This window comes from Corythoichthys intestinalis, chromosome 8 (assembly GCF_030265065.1).
Source record: "Corythoichthys intestinalis isolate RoL2023-P3 chromosome 8, ASM3026506v1, whole genome shotgun sequence".
NCBI lineage: Eukaryota > Metazoa > Chordata > Actinopteri > Syngnathiformes > Syngnathidae > Corythoichthys > Corythoichthys intestinalis.
The window spans coordinates 35,730,423-35,745,486 of NC_080402.1; the positions used below are offsets into that span (position 1 = coordinate 35,730,423).

Below are 15,064 nucleotides of genomic sequence, written 5' to 3' on the forward strand. Positions count from 1 at the left end.
AAAAGATTGGGCTGTTAAAATCAAGGGCGGTTTGGTCTCAACATTGGTAGGGATGATATAACAGCATAACCTGCATGTACACTTTTTGCTGGGGATGGGACATTACGGTAATAAGACCATACAGAATGAGTGAACTGGGGTCAAGGCTACATTTCCCACGAATCTTAATCTAGTGAATTGATAGGCTAAATGATCAATGCAAAATAAATCTATTGATTTATACTAACTTTCACGGGTATTGGTTCAGGTGACCCCTCGTGAGGTTAGGCGGCTCGGAAAATGAATGAATGAATGGTTCAGGTGATACACTGTTCAATTCAAACCTTTGTTTTCAAAAACTACTAAAGATACATTTTGAAAACTTCCAGAATAAATGTCTGGATTTTATTAGCAAATTGGAAATTGCAATATTTGAACTTCAATTATATTAACACACACACAAAATAAATACAATCTTGTTAATAATCTCTTAACTATCCAGGAATGCAAAAAATAAACATTTGTCTCAAGATCACTCAACATTGTCTAAATCAGGGGTGCCCAATCCCAGTCTTCGAGAGCGCCTATCCAGCTTGTTTTCCATATCTCCCTCCTCTAACACACCTGAATCAACTAATCAGGATCGTTATCAGGCTGCTGCAGAGCTTGCTGATGAGCTGACCATTTGATTCAGGTGTGTTAAAGGAGGGAGACACAGAAAAGAAGCTGGATAGGGGCTCTCGAGGACCGGGATTGGGCACCCCTGGTCGAAATAAATAAGTTAAATATAACTGAAGAAAAACTTCTTAGTCAGAGTATAACAAAAATAAATTTAAAAAATGGAGCATTCCATCAGGTAAAACACTATAACTTTTGTCCAGGGCAAGGCAAGGCAAATTTATTTATATAGCACAATTCAACACAAGGCAATTCAAAGTGCTTTACATCACTTGAAGATCATAAAAATCACATTTAAATCAACGCAACGTAGAAACGAAGACAAAAGATCGCATTTAATCACAGAATAAAAATAAATAAATAAAATTAAAATAAAACAAAAACTACTACTACTAATAATAATTGAAATCAGCAATGGAGATAAAAACAAGAGGAATAGAAAGCAGGTAGATTGAAATATATAGACAGTTATAGATATGCAGTGCTAAACAAAAGCATTTTTAGCCCTGATTTAAAAGAGCTAACAGTTTGAGCATACTTCAGACGTTCGGGTAACTTGTTCCAGAGGTGAGGAGCATAATAACTAAATGCTGCCTCACCCTGCTTGGTTCTTGTTCTTGGAACATGCAGAAGACCGGTTCCAGACGACCTTAGGGGTCTAGATGTCTCATAGGACTCTAACAAGTCAAGCATGTATTTTGGTCCAAGGCCATTAAGTGTTTTGTAGACGAGCAGTAGTATTTTATAGTCTATCCTTTGACTTACTGGAAGCCAGTGTAGCGATTTCAAAACTGGTGTAATGTGGTCCAGCTTCCTTGTATTTGTGAGGACTCTGGCTGCAGCATTCTGTACCAGCTGCAACTTCCTGACTGATTTTTTATCAAGACCTGTAAATATACCGTTGCAATAGTCCAATCTGCTGAAAATGAATGCATGCATGAGTTTTTCCATGTCTTGTTGAGTCAGAAGCCCCTTAATTCTGGTTATATTTTTTAGGTGGTAATAAGCGGATTTAGTGACGGACTTTAAATGGCTATCAAATTTTAGGTCTGAGTCAATAATTACGCCAAGGTTTCTGACTTGATTTGTAGCTGTAAGTGACATTGTGCTAAGTTGGCTGCTTATCTTTGACCTTTCCTTTTTTGGCCCAAAAATGATCACCTCTGTCTTCTGCACATTTAACTGGAGAAAATTCTGGCACATCCATTCATTGATTTAATGAATGCATTTGCTCAGGGTGACTAAGGGACTATAATCATGTGGGGACACAGAAATGTACAGTTGTGTGTCATCTGCATAGGCGTGATAGGAGATGTCCTACTGTTCCATTATCTGAGCTAACGGAAGCATATAGATGTTAAATAAGAGTGGTCCAAGAATTGACCCTTGAGGGACTCCACACGTGAATTTGGTTCGTTCTGACTGATGGTTTCCGATTGACACAAAGAAATCCCTATCATGTAAATAGGATGTGAACCACTGAAGAATAGTGTCAGTAAGCCCTACCCACTGTTCCAATCTGGTGAGTAGTATGTTGTGATCAACCGTGTCAAATGCGGCGCTGAGATCCAATAGTAGCAGAACAGATGATTTGCCTGCATCGGTATTCCGACGAATATCATTTAGGACTTTGATAAGCACAGTCTCGGTGCTGTGTTGTGGTCGAAATCCAGACTGAAATGAGTTAAAAAGATTGTTTTGCATCATATAATTCTGGATCTGTTCGAACACAACCCTTTCGATAATTTTCCCCAGGAATGTCAGATTTGATATTGGCCTGTAATTACTAATGGTTGAGGCATCCAGATTAGGTTTTTTTAGGAGAGGTTTTATTACTGCAGTTTTTAAAGTCTGAGGAAACTCTCCTGTTTGGAGAGAAGTATTTATAATCTGAAGTATGTCTGGGGCTATGCAATGAAAAACAGTTTTGAAAAAGTTTGAAGGAAGGATGTCAAGGCAGCATGTTGTGGGCTTAAATTTCGACACAATTTCTGTTAAAGTGGCATAGTCCAAGAGGCTAAACTGTCTAAGATTGACGTGGGGGACATTTTGGGAGGCATTTAGTGTAACATTTGTTAATCTGGAGTTGCACACAGTCTGTCTAATCTTTAGTATTTTGTGTGTAAAGAATGCTGCGAAATTATTACAGGACACCTCAGATGCCAATTCCTGAGGTATTGATGCTTGTGGGTTTGTCAGTTTGTCAACAACAGAAAATAGTGTGCGGGTATTGTTAGTGTTTCTACTAATGATCTCTGAAAAATATGACTGTCTAGCATTTTTCAGTTCCTGGTTGTATTTGCGAAGACTGTCTTTGTAGATATCATAAAAAACTAGGAGTTTGTTTTTTCGCCATCTGCGTTCTGCTCGTCTACAAACTTGCTTTTGTTTTATAGCTAGTATGGCATTTCTCCAGGGTGACCTCTTCTTTCTTGACAAAGATTTTGTCTTAATCGGGGCAATAGTGTCTATTACTGTCATCACACTGGAACTGAAACTATTTACAAGTTCTTCCACTGGAGCTATTGTAGGGGTTAATGGTGAGGCATAGGCCTGTGTGAATAACGCACAAGTGTTATCACTTATGTAACGCTTCCTAATTACCTCTGTTTCCCTTTTCAGAGGATGGACTGGGGTGGTCATTTTAAACATAATGAAGTAGTGATCAGACAGAGCAACATCATTCACTGTGACCTCAGAGATGTTAAGACCTTTGGATATTATTAAATCCAGTATGTGCCCTCTGTTATGTGTTGGAACTGTGACATGCTGAGATAAACCAAATGTATCCAAAATATTTAAAAGCTCTATAGCACATCCTTCTTCAGGATTATCAACATGAATGTTAAAGTCACCCACTAGAACAACACAATCAAAGTGCATGCAGACAGAAGACAGCATTTTGGTAAACTCATCAAAAAACATTGTGTTATACTTTGGTGGTCTGTAAAGTGTTACCCAGGCAGCTCTGCAAGGGCTTTTTAGCTGAATGACAATATATTCAAAGGAATCAAACTGACCACATGAAATATTTGTGCATTGGAAACTGTCCCTGATCAGACTGGCAACCCCACCTCCTTTCTTATGGGTTCTTGGCGCACTAAAGAAATTGAAGTTTGTGGGGGTTGCCTCAATCAGAACTGTCGAGCTCTTATCTTTATCTAACCAAGTTTCTGTTAGGAACATCATGTCAAGGTTATGTTTGCTGATAAAATCATTAATTAAGAAAGATTTGCCAGCTAAAGATCTTATATTTAGCAGAGCCAATTGGAGATGCCAGACTGGATTCACTGGTGAGTTTTGGGAATGACATACTATGCTTAACAGATTGGCAGAGTTGATTGAACGTTTTTTATTTCTCACCAATCTAGCCCTTTTTGTGTTGTTTATCACCACTGGGATTGTTGAGCATACAGACTGTACTCCATAGGGCCCCGGCTTTTGCTGGGACAGAACAGTCTTTGTAATGTTGTCACAGCCTGGACCCGGTGCATATCATATTGGTGTCGCAAACATGGCTTCCTCCATAGAAGGATAATACCGTGTAGTTCCAGAGTTGTAGTGCTTTGGCTTTGCCCCGAGAGAATTCCAGGGAGATCTGAGGAGAGAGGAGGAGATCAAGAGACTGGTTAACCTTGCTATTTAGATCCATGGAGTCCAGACCAGGTTGACTCATTATTCCATCCAAACTAAGTCGTCGGCGGGGTGGCTTCCGGGACTGTGGGGATTTAGGCCTTGATGAGGCCTTAGCCTGACTGAGTCGGCGGAGTGGTGGCATCTTGGAGTGTGAGGATTTGGTGCTGGATGGGGCCTTATCCTGGAGTCGGCGGCGTAGTGGCGTCTTGGAGTGTGAGGATTTGGGGCTGGATGGGGCTTTAGCTTGGAGTCGGCAGCGTGTTGGCGTCTTGGAGTGTGAGGATTTGAGGCTGGATGGGGCCTCGTCAGCAGAGGATTGCACGGTCAGGTGGTTCTCCTCCTGTTGAGCTGATGGAGCCGCTTCTTGGGTCTCTTCTGAAGGAGGTCGATCACCTGCTACCAGGGTCTCCTCCCGTTGAGGCAGTGGAGCCTCAGCAGAGGGTTGGTCACAGCCTGGCAGGGCTGGCTTAGTCACTTCTCCTTCAGCGATTGTAGGCTCCATTTTTGGAGGAGACGATCCTGCGTGCTCACCAGCCTCAATGTTTATCAGATGTTTTGGGACAGCTTGCCTCCTTTCCTCGAGATAAGCAGACTGTCTGTGCCTCAAGAGATAAAACATGCTGCTGCTTAGTAACCGCACTCCTGACTTATTTAGGTGAAGGCCATCGTTTTTAAAGAGATGCCTGCGCCCTGAAAATATGTTGAAATTGTCAATGAAGTACATCGATTGTCCACAAGCATAGAAAAACTCCACAAAATGAACTTTTTACCTCGATTAGGAATAATGTATGATTATCTGAAGAAAATCTCTGTATAGGCTGCAAAAAACATTTTAAACAAATAATGTAGAATATAAATGAATACATTTTAAATAAATGCAAGTCATCAGCCAATCAAACGTGCGTTTGAGGGGAAGAAATGGACAGGCACATTCAGGAAGTGAAAAGGGGTAAATGTAAGTCTGAAAATAATAAAATAATTCACTTAATTATGGCAGGGTCAATTCTATCCTTACAACATATCGGAAGACAATCTAAATTACCTTTATAACTGAACTCATTATATAAGGCTGCTTAAAGGTTGGTGGGGACCTCTATGGGGATCTCTATTTTTTTTTTTTTTTTGCTCTGTCTGTCTGTCTTTGTGTATTTGTGTGTCTGTCTGTCTCTTATCTCTGTGTATTTGTGTGTCTGTCTGTCTGTCTCTCTCTCTCTCTCTGAACGTTTGAACCCCTTGCCAACTGACAAACACAATTGATCAATTGATCACAACTACACAAACATTTGCCACGTTTACATGGAGCCAAATATTCCAATTACAATCGGAATATTTGTTCAAACCGAATAAATGTGTTCCATATAAACACCTCATTCGGAATGAACAGGCCCAAACCGAATGGAATTTCATTCCGATTCAAGGGGTGGAATATTCCTTTTCCCAAACCGATTAGAAGTAAAATTATATCATGTAAACAGGGAAGCGGAATGGTGTCTGGTTGCGTTCTTTCTGCACATGCTCCGTACTGACATGGTGACGTCACTTGGTGACGTAAGTAACGTCACATGCAACATGGCTTCCAAGCACACGCACAGCGCACCCACACAACTTTTTAAATGAACGGCGTGTCATTCTGAAGTTTTGTTTCCACTCGAAAAGTTAGAACAGCAGCTGATCTGACGATCGATCTCCATGTTTTGCAACGTGACGCTTTGTTTTGATTGATCTGCGCATGTCAGACGGCAGTTGTCAAACGTCCTTTCGGAATAAAGGCAGACACATGTAAACGCTGGATCGGAATAGATGAAGTGACATGTAAACAGCTGATGTGAAATTTCCATTCGGAATGATTAGAATCGGTATGAATAAAAGTCAGCATGTAAACGTGGCTAGTGATAGACACTAAACCGACTAGTTTACAAGTTGGGAGAGGTGCAAAGATTTCTATGTACTACCAAGATTTTACACTAGATGGCAACATTTGCATTCACTTGGATAATGTATAATCCCTTGTCAAACGTCATATTGGACTATTTTTCCTTTTAAATATGCTTTTGTTTAGTTTTACTCCCAAGAAACGTGTTTTTTGCTCTGCAATTCACTGTATACAACAATTAATCTGATCAATCAGGTAAATATGTCATTTAAAAAGAACAGAGTGAAATGAGACTCTTTAGTAATTTTATCTGGTTAATTGATGAAACGAAATACATTGTCATTGTCTACATTCCAAGGTTTACAGTATTAAAAACTTGTGAATATACAGTAAGTTTTTATCCACAACTTCGCATTGTTTTCTTTTTCACAGCTGCCTCATCTGCTCTAGACTCTTCAAGTGGCTTATCAGAAAAATCGTTCCATGAACTCGAAAGCATAGTGAGTTTATGATCATTACTCGGTGATTGACTTGTTTAGCCTTTGCAATATCAAATACGTTTTTTGGACAAGGAGTTGAGTCAATTGTCAACAGGCTAAGCAAGGCAGTGTCACAGTGAGTGAGCTGTTCGCAATATCTGATATCGGACGTTTGGATACACCGTTTTAGTGCGGAAAAAATTGGTGTATTTTTCTCACAATCACGGTTTCTGGTACACGGTAAGATGTTTTGTTTTTGTTTTTCAAGCCTGTTCTTATATCACGAGTGTCGAGGTAACTAACCTTCGACCAATATATACTTGCCAACACGGTGATTTAGTAAGTCGTAGGAAACTAGCCACTTTGTTTCATCTGTTCATTGTCGAGAACACTCAGTCAATGTTGTTATAATCCATGTTTGCTTCTCTAAAAGTATAGTAATTGAGAGTTTGCTGATAATTGTCCAGAGTTCGACAATACATGTAAAACACATTTGCTTGCCACGCAGTTATACAATTCCTTTAGATATTAGCTTCCACTACTTTGGTTTGTTTCGGGTGTGCTTGCTAGCAGCACGAATTATGAGGCTAAGTACTGAACGTCAGTTTAATAATCAAAGCAGTACTTCCCCACTGATGTGTTTTTTTGTTTTTGTCGTTTTTTAACACGCGGGATGATTTATTCATGTTCATATGTTCATATTTTTACAGCAGGCGTCTGAGCATCATGAAAATGTGAAACTTGACTCTACAGTGGGCAGATGTACGTCCCCAGCTGGATTGAATGGCACTGAGAATAAAAGGTAAGCACTTTGCCAGTAAATGCGAACTCATTATCGATCGGTTTCCTGAGTTACAAATAACCTTATGGGAGGGCAAAGTCCCGACAGAGAGAAAAGAGGACTGAGAGAAGAGGTAAATACTGTACTCTATAGGAGAAGAGTAGGATGAAATTTATAAACGCAAACCGTTTCTTACAATTCAAACATACTGTATATCATGCGACTAAGTACATTGCATCATAACATTTATTGACCATAATTGATCATTCAAAGTATGAATAGTTTTAGCCAAATTCGTGCTCCAGAAACCAAGCCTAAGGCAATCACTGTTGCATAATTTTGAAATTTTGCCCTGGAAACGCCTCTTCTGCCCCCATGACCCGACCTCAGATAAGCCGAAGTTTCCCTTGAAACCAACAATTTCAATTTGTGTTTGATAATGTGTATATTTAAGTCAACAGAAAAAAAAGGGGTTTTACTGGTTTACCTGCAAGGAACCTGCTTTGCAAGGTTGCTGTCTAGAAACTCTGCCTGTCCTCACACAGCCAGGTTTCTACTTATCCCATACATTTAATACAAGTACCAGGACAATGGGCTGATAATTTACATCACAGTAGGCTTAAACCAAGCCATTTGATGATTATTGATTGAGCTCTGTCTATGGAAAGATACTTCACAATGTTAAGCAATGGCCGTTATCAATGATAGCCATCCCCAAAAGATTTAGTAGTGACTCATTAATAATGTTTGACAAACTTTACAAATCTTTCCCCCAAAACATTCCTAGAAACATAAAATGTCCAATCACTGAGCTACTGGCCACTCATATGGCCCTTCGAGGAAAATCTGGCGCCCGCAGGCATGTTCGTGCTTCTCTCATTAATATTCTATACATAGATTATTTTTGCTGTAATTGCTTCAAATTCCTTAAATTCAATATGGAAGTCAGCTTTGTTCTTTTTTTTTTTTTTTTTTTTTTTTTTTTTTTTTAAACCTGTCCTGTTCAGCTGTTTGACACAGAGAATGGAAGTCTAAGTGCCCGGATTCTGAACAGTTTTAATGTTTCACATTGAGAGTCTGACATACTCCCATTGTGATCATTCAAAATACCTTTTTATTATGACAAAGCAGCGAACAGGAAGGGATTATGGGGGGACAGAAGAAAAGAAATACAAGAGAAGAAAGAAAAGAAACACATACACAAACAACAACAAGAAATACATTGAACATCTAAACTAGCTACTAATATGCTGGTGCTATCGTCAGCGAGATGTATTTCCGGTTTACACCATGTGGGGGCCTATTGGCCAGTGAAAGAGGAGAATGGGGGTGTCTATAAGACTATAAACTAAGTGATTGAAAGGGGTAGAGTGTACACAAATCAGTTCTGTGATCTAGAACCCAGTAATCGTGTGAATCTCTTATGAGTGAAAGCCCGTTGGCGACCAACCCTACGCCGCCGCATCGCCAATCCCGGCACCGGAACCCCCAACCCGAGCATGCCCTACCACATCCAGCAGCACGCAAGCCCCACCGGGCGCGCGACAGCCACGCAGACGGGCGGAGAGACCGCGCGGGCACCAACCCAGGGCCACGGCCCACACCCAGCCAGCCCGGGGAGGGAGGGAGGGCGGGCGGGGGGATCCACGCGCAGCCCATCCCTCCTCCAACCGCCCAGCAAAGGAGCCACCGTCACCCCCCCCCCGGGACCCAGGGTGGTCCCCCGGGCCACCCGCGCGCCCATCAACCGGCCTTCAGGGATGGCAGGAGGGGACGCATCACCAACCCCACGCCTACACCCACCCCCGCCCGCCCACCCGGACCACGAGCCACAGCCCCCCAACCGGCACGGCACGCCACGGGACCCCCAGCGGCCCACCAAGCCCCAGGCAAGGCAGGGTCCCCCGCCGGTGCAGGCGACACCCCGCTGATACACCGGCGCCCAGCCAGCGACCCGCGACGGAGCGCAGGGCGGACGCCCAGCCAGAGAAGAGAGGGGAAGGCGGAGGCAGGAGAACGCCCAGGGACTGCCATGGGGCGACGCAAGATCGGAGACCCGACCCCCCAACCCACTCCCGCGGCCGGCAGCCGAGGCAGAGGGGAGGCCACACCCCGGGAGCCACGCCATATAGAAAAAGTGTGGGACCCACCTACCACCCTATTACTGTGGCTGCCAGGTTCCCGACTGGCAGCCATCACCCAGCACCGTGATGGGGGTGTGAGGGGAGGGTAGTGCAATGTATGCATTAAAATGGGAGAGCTTGGCTTGGGGCAGTGGGACCGCAGCATGGAGTTTCTGTCCAGCCGCCCGTCCCACCGCCCTTTGCCAGAGCTCTCCTGTGGAGTATGATGTGTGTGGTGCATTTAAAAAAGGTGCAGGGATGGCGGGGCCTGTGGTGAGGAGGCAGCCGTGAGGCCCCCCCCCCCCCCCAGCAGGTCCCAACCATCCCACAACCTTGGTGTGTGGTGCATTAAAAACAGGGGGGAGTCGGGCTGGGACTGTAAAGCCCCGTCCCAACTCTCCCCGGAGAAATGAATGAGCATGTAAGTGCCAGGGTGAGAAATATTTACAGTGCCGAAGTGAGAAGTGCGTGAGTTAAGAGGCAGGCTCCCGCGGGCGTGGCCCCGTCCACCAGAACCACCGGCCCCAGGGCGGAAGAAGCGTCAGGGCCCCGATCAATCCCCGCCCCAGAACACCCACGGCGCCTCCGCGACCGCCCACCCCCCTCCCACCCACCGAGCACCCACCCCGCACCCCGAGCAGGCGCCACACCAAGCGCCGGCGACCAGGGGACGTCCACCCCACCGGCAAGGGACAACAAGCCTCACCCTAGGCCCCGCGGGCCCCAAGAGGCCCCGCTAACGACCCCGCCGGCCGGGGGGCAGCCGCGGCCGCCGCGGCCCAGGGAGGCGGACAGGGCCGGAAACAGACCAAGGGGAGAGAAGCGCACCCCCCACAACCCACCCCCGGGCCAAGAGGGGCGCGCGGTATGGCACCAGAGGGCACCTCCCCGGCACCCGGTACAGGGAGACGCGGCTCCGGCCGGGCGGACCTGGGAGGGAACCATGACTGCCGCATACACCCCCCGGCCCCCACCCCAACCCCACCCCGGCCGGCCGGGGAAGGGCCGCGGCCCCGGACCGGCACCCGCACGGCCCCCCCACCCGCCCACGACACCAGCGCGCGCCCGACGGGACCCCCCGCACAGCCAGACGCAACCGGACAAGCCCCGGCCGAAAATCCCGGGGGCCAAGACCTGGAAGTCAGCTTTGTTCAATTTGTTGTTTGGCAATACTTTAGCTCAGCAAGTTTGGAAAATGCATTGCCCTTACATTAGGCATTTATCACGATAGTTGCAGGGTACACTTTTGGAAATATTACAACAGTGACAAATAGCTTGTGATGTCCAAGCATTCCTAGCAATGTCACTTGTTAAAATTGATTAGCTTTCTCTCATTCACTTACTTAAATGTATCCGGCACTGCACACTCAGTATGGACATTTTTCGTGTACATAAGCTTCACTATTTCACCTGTAGCATGTACAGTATGAAGTTACAAATAAGTATTATGAGTAAAACACAACATATTGTATGATTTTCATATAGGGTACTTTTATGGCTTGATGGCAGCTCTTGGGGGTGGCTGGCAGAGTCTTGCTCAAAACCCATGTTTGCGTGATCGTTGCCTCTAAACTGAGTTGAGTGGGTGGTTACGAACCACAAAGTAGGGAGGAACTCAGACAATAAGTACGTTTCTATGTAACAGCAGCACCCTTAATTCAGATTTACTCGTTTGCCAAGCTGTTTGTCTTTCAAAAGCTTATGCAATCAATCAAGGCAAATTGCGTGGATGGTTAACCTAAATTAGGTCCAGGGGTCGCGTTAACCGAATATTTTCCGTCGTTGACCGATTTTTTAAAACGGTGACGGAAAAAACTGAAGTCCATCCGTCATTTTGACAGGTTGCAATTCACACCCCAGACCACAGGGTGGCGAGTGGGCATATTAATTAGCTATTGTCTCTCTTGATGCATGACGTCGTTGGCTTTACTCTGAAAAATGTCAAGGCAACTGAGTGTCCGAAGTTTCTTCAAAAAGCCCCAAAACGACGATGGTGTTGATAAAAGAGGTGAAAAAACAGGGACTGCACAAGCGGGCACGCAATTCAAGTCCATGCGCACCAGGAGGAAGACTGTGTTCAGGCCACAGCAGGTGAACTATTAATTTCATTGTTCCATACCGACCTGGGCCACAGTCAGCTGTTTTTGTCACTGCGGAGAAAAAGTTACATATTCTTCTGCTTGATGTGTGATGGCAGGGTGTGGATTCTCTGTTAAGCTTGTTCGGACAGAATATTAATTTGAATGAAAACTAAATGAGTAAATGAAGCACAATGAAGCTTTGCTACATGTGCAAACCGATTGGCTGCAAAGCTTCATTGCTTCATGAGGCTTCATTTGGCCATCACTACTAAATACTGTTGAAGCGGTATGCAATGTTAAGAGTCTTGTTAGCTCGAATTGCTGTGTCCAACCGCTGAAGCTCTGCTGCTCGCTGTGAACTCTCTATTCACGCCGGAACGCGCGCGGCTCTTAAATGTCTCTGTCACGTGACTGTGTCGTAGCCGGTAACATGCTCGGCCAAATGGACACACAAGTACGGAAGGTGAATTATGCCAAACAAAGGGTCACCACAATGTCATTAACATCATTTAAAAAATTTAAGTGACTGGTAAAAATAGATTATGACCGGATTTTTATGACCCTGTCAGTCAAAATGACAGACAACGAAAAAGTCTAGCACAACCTCTGATTAGGTCACTGACGCATTTTGACCTGCTTCATGCATATTTAGTGTTGGGTATCATTGGAATTTGAATGATTCCGGTTCCGAGCCCCAAATAGGAGTGGGAACCTCTTGGTACCTCACGACACGATACGATTTGCGATACAAAGCTCACGATAACGATGATCTGACAATACAACGATTATCGATACATTGGTCAGGAAATCATTCTAGGATGTTCTACAAACAACTACTGTATTTTTCGGACTACAAGTCGCACCTGAGTATAAGTCGCACCGGCCATAAAATGCCCAACGAAGAGAAAAAAAACATATATAAGTCGCACCGGAGTATAAGTCGCATTTTGGGGGACATTTACTTGATAAAATCCAACACATGGAACAGATCTGTCGTCTTTAAAGGGAATTTAATATAAAAATACAATAGAGAACAACATGCTGAATAAGTGTACAGTGCATGAACAACGAAATGCGAATATACTGGCCTCACCAGGACGCTACGGCTCGGTCCTGGGTATACAGCGAGCTAAACTCCCAAATGATGATGCTTGGTGTCCGTATAATTTGCTGAATCCATTTCGTCCTCGATACCAAACAGGTTCGCATCAGCGTAAATAAATGATAATTAGGTGCTGTTACAGCAATGACTAGGCCTGTCGCGATATCAAATTTTAGTGTGCGATAATTATTCTCATAAATTATTGCGATATGCGATATTATTGCGCCCCCCCCCCCCAATTTTTTAAAACCAATTTACAACAACACAGTGAGAATACAGTATATATTAATAGATCAAGTACACCCATTTAAACACGATAAATATTTACTCTTAAATTCAAAAATACTTTTTAAGAAATCACAACTAAAAACAATAGACCATGCCTCTTAAGTAAAAAACTGCAATATTGATACCGCACAGAAATACAGAATAAATAAAATGTGTTTAAAAAAAAAAATTGCTCTTAATAACTTAAGCATTTAGGCAAATGAAAACTTTTCGCGTCATAGCTTCTGCAGTGGTGTTCCATAGGGATGCAACGATAAAGTTAAGTCACGGTTCGGTATGATTTTTGATACGGGGGACACGATTTTCGATCGGATTCAATACATTTAATGCTCTGTAAAAAAAAAAAAAAAAAAATTTTTTTGATTCGGGTTTTTTTTTTGTTTTTTTTTTGCTAACGAGCAAAAATTAAATTGCCATCAAATAAACATGCATTTTAGTGCATAATGTTTATGTGCTCACTACTTACTGATCTGAAAAAAAATTGTATAAAAGTGCTGAGAACAATCTTTACTGTTTGTAAAGTGAGGCAGGGCACACTGTTGACTGCTACAGCTCTTTTAGCAGCTAGGTTTACTACATGAGCAAGACATCCTATTTGTGGTCCGAATCCATCTGTGTCACGTACTGAATTAACAATATTTGCAACATTATCTATAGTCACTGGTATGCATTGATTTGGCCTTCTTAACTTCCATTCAGTCATGACAGTTTAGAATTCATCGATGTAGTATATGGACATAATCACTCTGGGCTCACGTAGCCAATGGCATGGAACGAAGCACATCTAGTTTGCCATTTCATGATATTTAGTGTGTGGGCGCATTAAGAAAGTTAGCAAGCGCCACTGAAGTCACGTCTGCTCATTACTACACAACACCAGCATATGAAAATCGACTTTCATAAACAGGACGAGTTCGAAGCACAGCGCTCTTAATTTCATTCAGCTGTGTGTTGTCAAAGCGAGGTTGTTCGTAGCAGCCAAGTCGGTAACAATGTTTTGGCGGACTTCGTTGTAAATATCCGGCGTTGTGCCGAAAAATAGCCGCCCCGCGTGAAATGTCACTCCTGACGGGAGCACCCACACGTCAAAACACCGGCGCGCCGTAGATGGTCCACAGTCACTCTGGAGCACTGACGCGGCCGGTATACGTTGAACAATAGGATATAATGGGAACGATTGGCTCCGGCGCTAGTTTTTGCCGGACCTGGAACGAAGATGCATTTTGCGCAGTTGGTAACGAGGAATCCGAACTTTTAACAGCACGTCTGCCGCATGCGCACACGCACGTGCACGCGAGGCGATAAATCGCAGCGGAAAAATTACCGCCTTCATTTTAATTTATCGCGCGATAAATGGAATTATTGCATATTGCGACAGGCTTAGCAATGACACAAACGGTTAGCATGTGTTCGCTAGTATTAACACATCGTTCAAACAACCACACAACTGGCTCTAAGTGTCTGATCGCGGGTGGAAAACACACAACTAGAGAAATGATGATACACACAGGCGTTGCGTAGAGATATTTTACAAGCTTAAACAATGAACGTAGGTTCGCAGCCATGTTTCTCTCTCGCTAACTCGCCCACTCACTCAGAGCTGCGTAGCTGTCCGTCTTATTCTGGCGTGTGAGCCCTCTTCTTCACGTAAACAAGCGCGAGTGCGCCCTCACGTTGGCGTGATAGCGGCATAAACTAAAAGCAGGCATTTTAATTTAAAAAAGTCAATAATAGAATTGAACACACATTGCCAAAGGCAGAACGCGAACTTGGCCATAGCTATTAAGAGTTATTCAGATAACTATAGCATAAAGAACATGCTAACAAGTTTACCAAACCATCAGTGTCACTCCAAAACACCAAAATAACATGTGAAATGATATCATAGTGTGTTAATAATTTCACACATAAGTCGCTCCTGAGTATAAGTCGCACCCCCAGCCAAACTATGAAAAAAAACTGCGACTTATAGTTTGGAAAATACGGTAATAAACAGGAAAAACAAGCTTCTGCTGTGAATTGGAATGAGTTTATCATTAGTAGA

General features: G+C 43.8%; 1 protein-coding gene across 4 annotated transcripts in view; it reads left to right on the top strand.

The window, feature by feature from the left end:
• The first annotated feature begins 6,648 nt into the window (after positions 1 to 6,648).
• Positions 6,649 to 15,064, top strand: part of LOC130920469 (testis-expressed protein 2-like) — a 36,638-nt gene continuing 28,222 nt past the window's right edge. For 2 of the 4 annotated variants that reach the window (XM_057843720.1, XM_057843724.1), the window contains exons 1-2: positions 6,719 to 6,885; positions 7,356 to 7,447. The gene's annotated coding sequence lies outside the window, so the exon portion shown is untranslated. Of the gene's footprint in view, positions 6,667 to 6,718; positions 6,886 to 7,355; positions 7,448 to 15,064 lie in introns of those variants that run through there. The other 2 variants (XM_057843722.1, XM_057843721.1) reach the window with 2 other exon arrangements.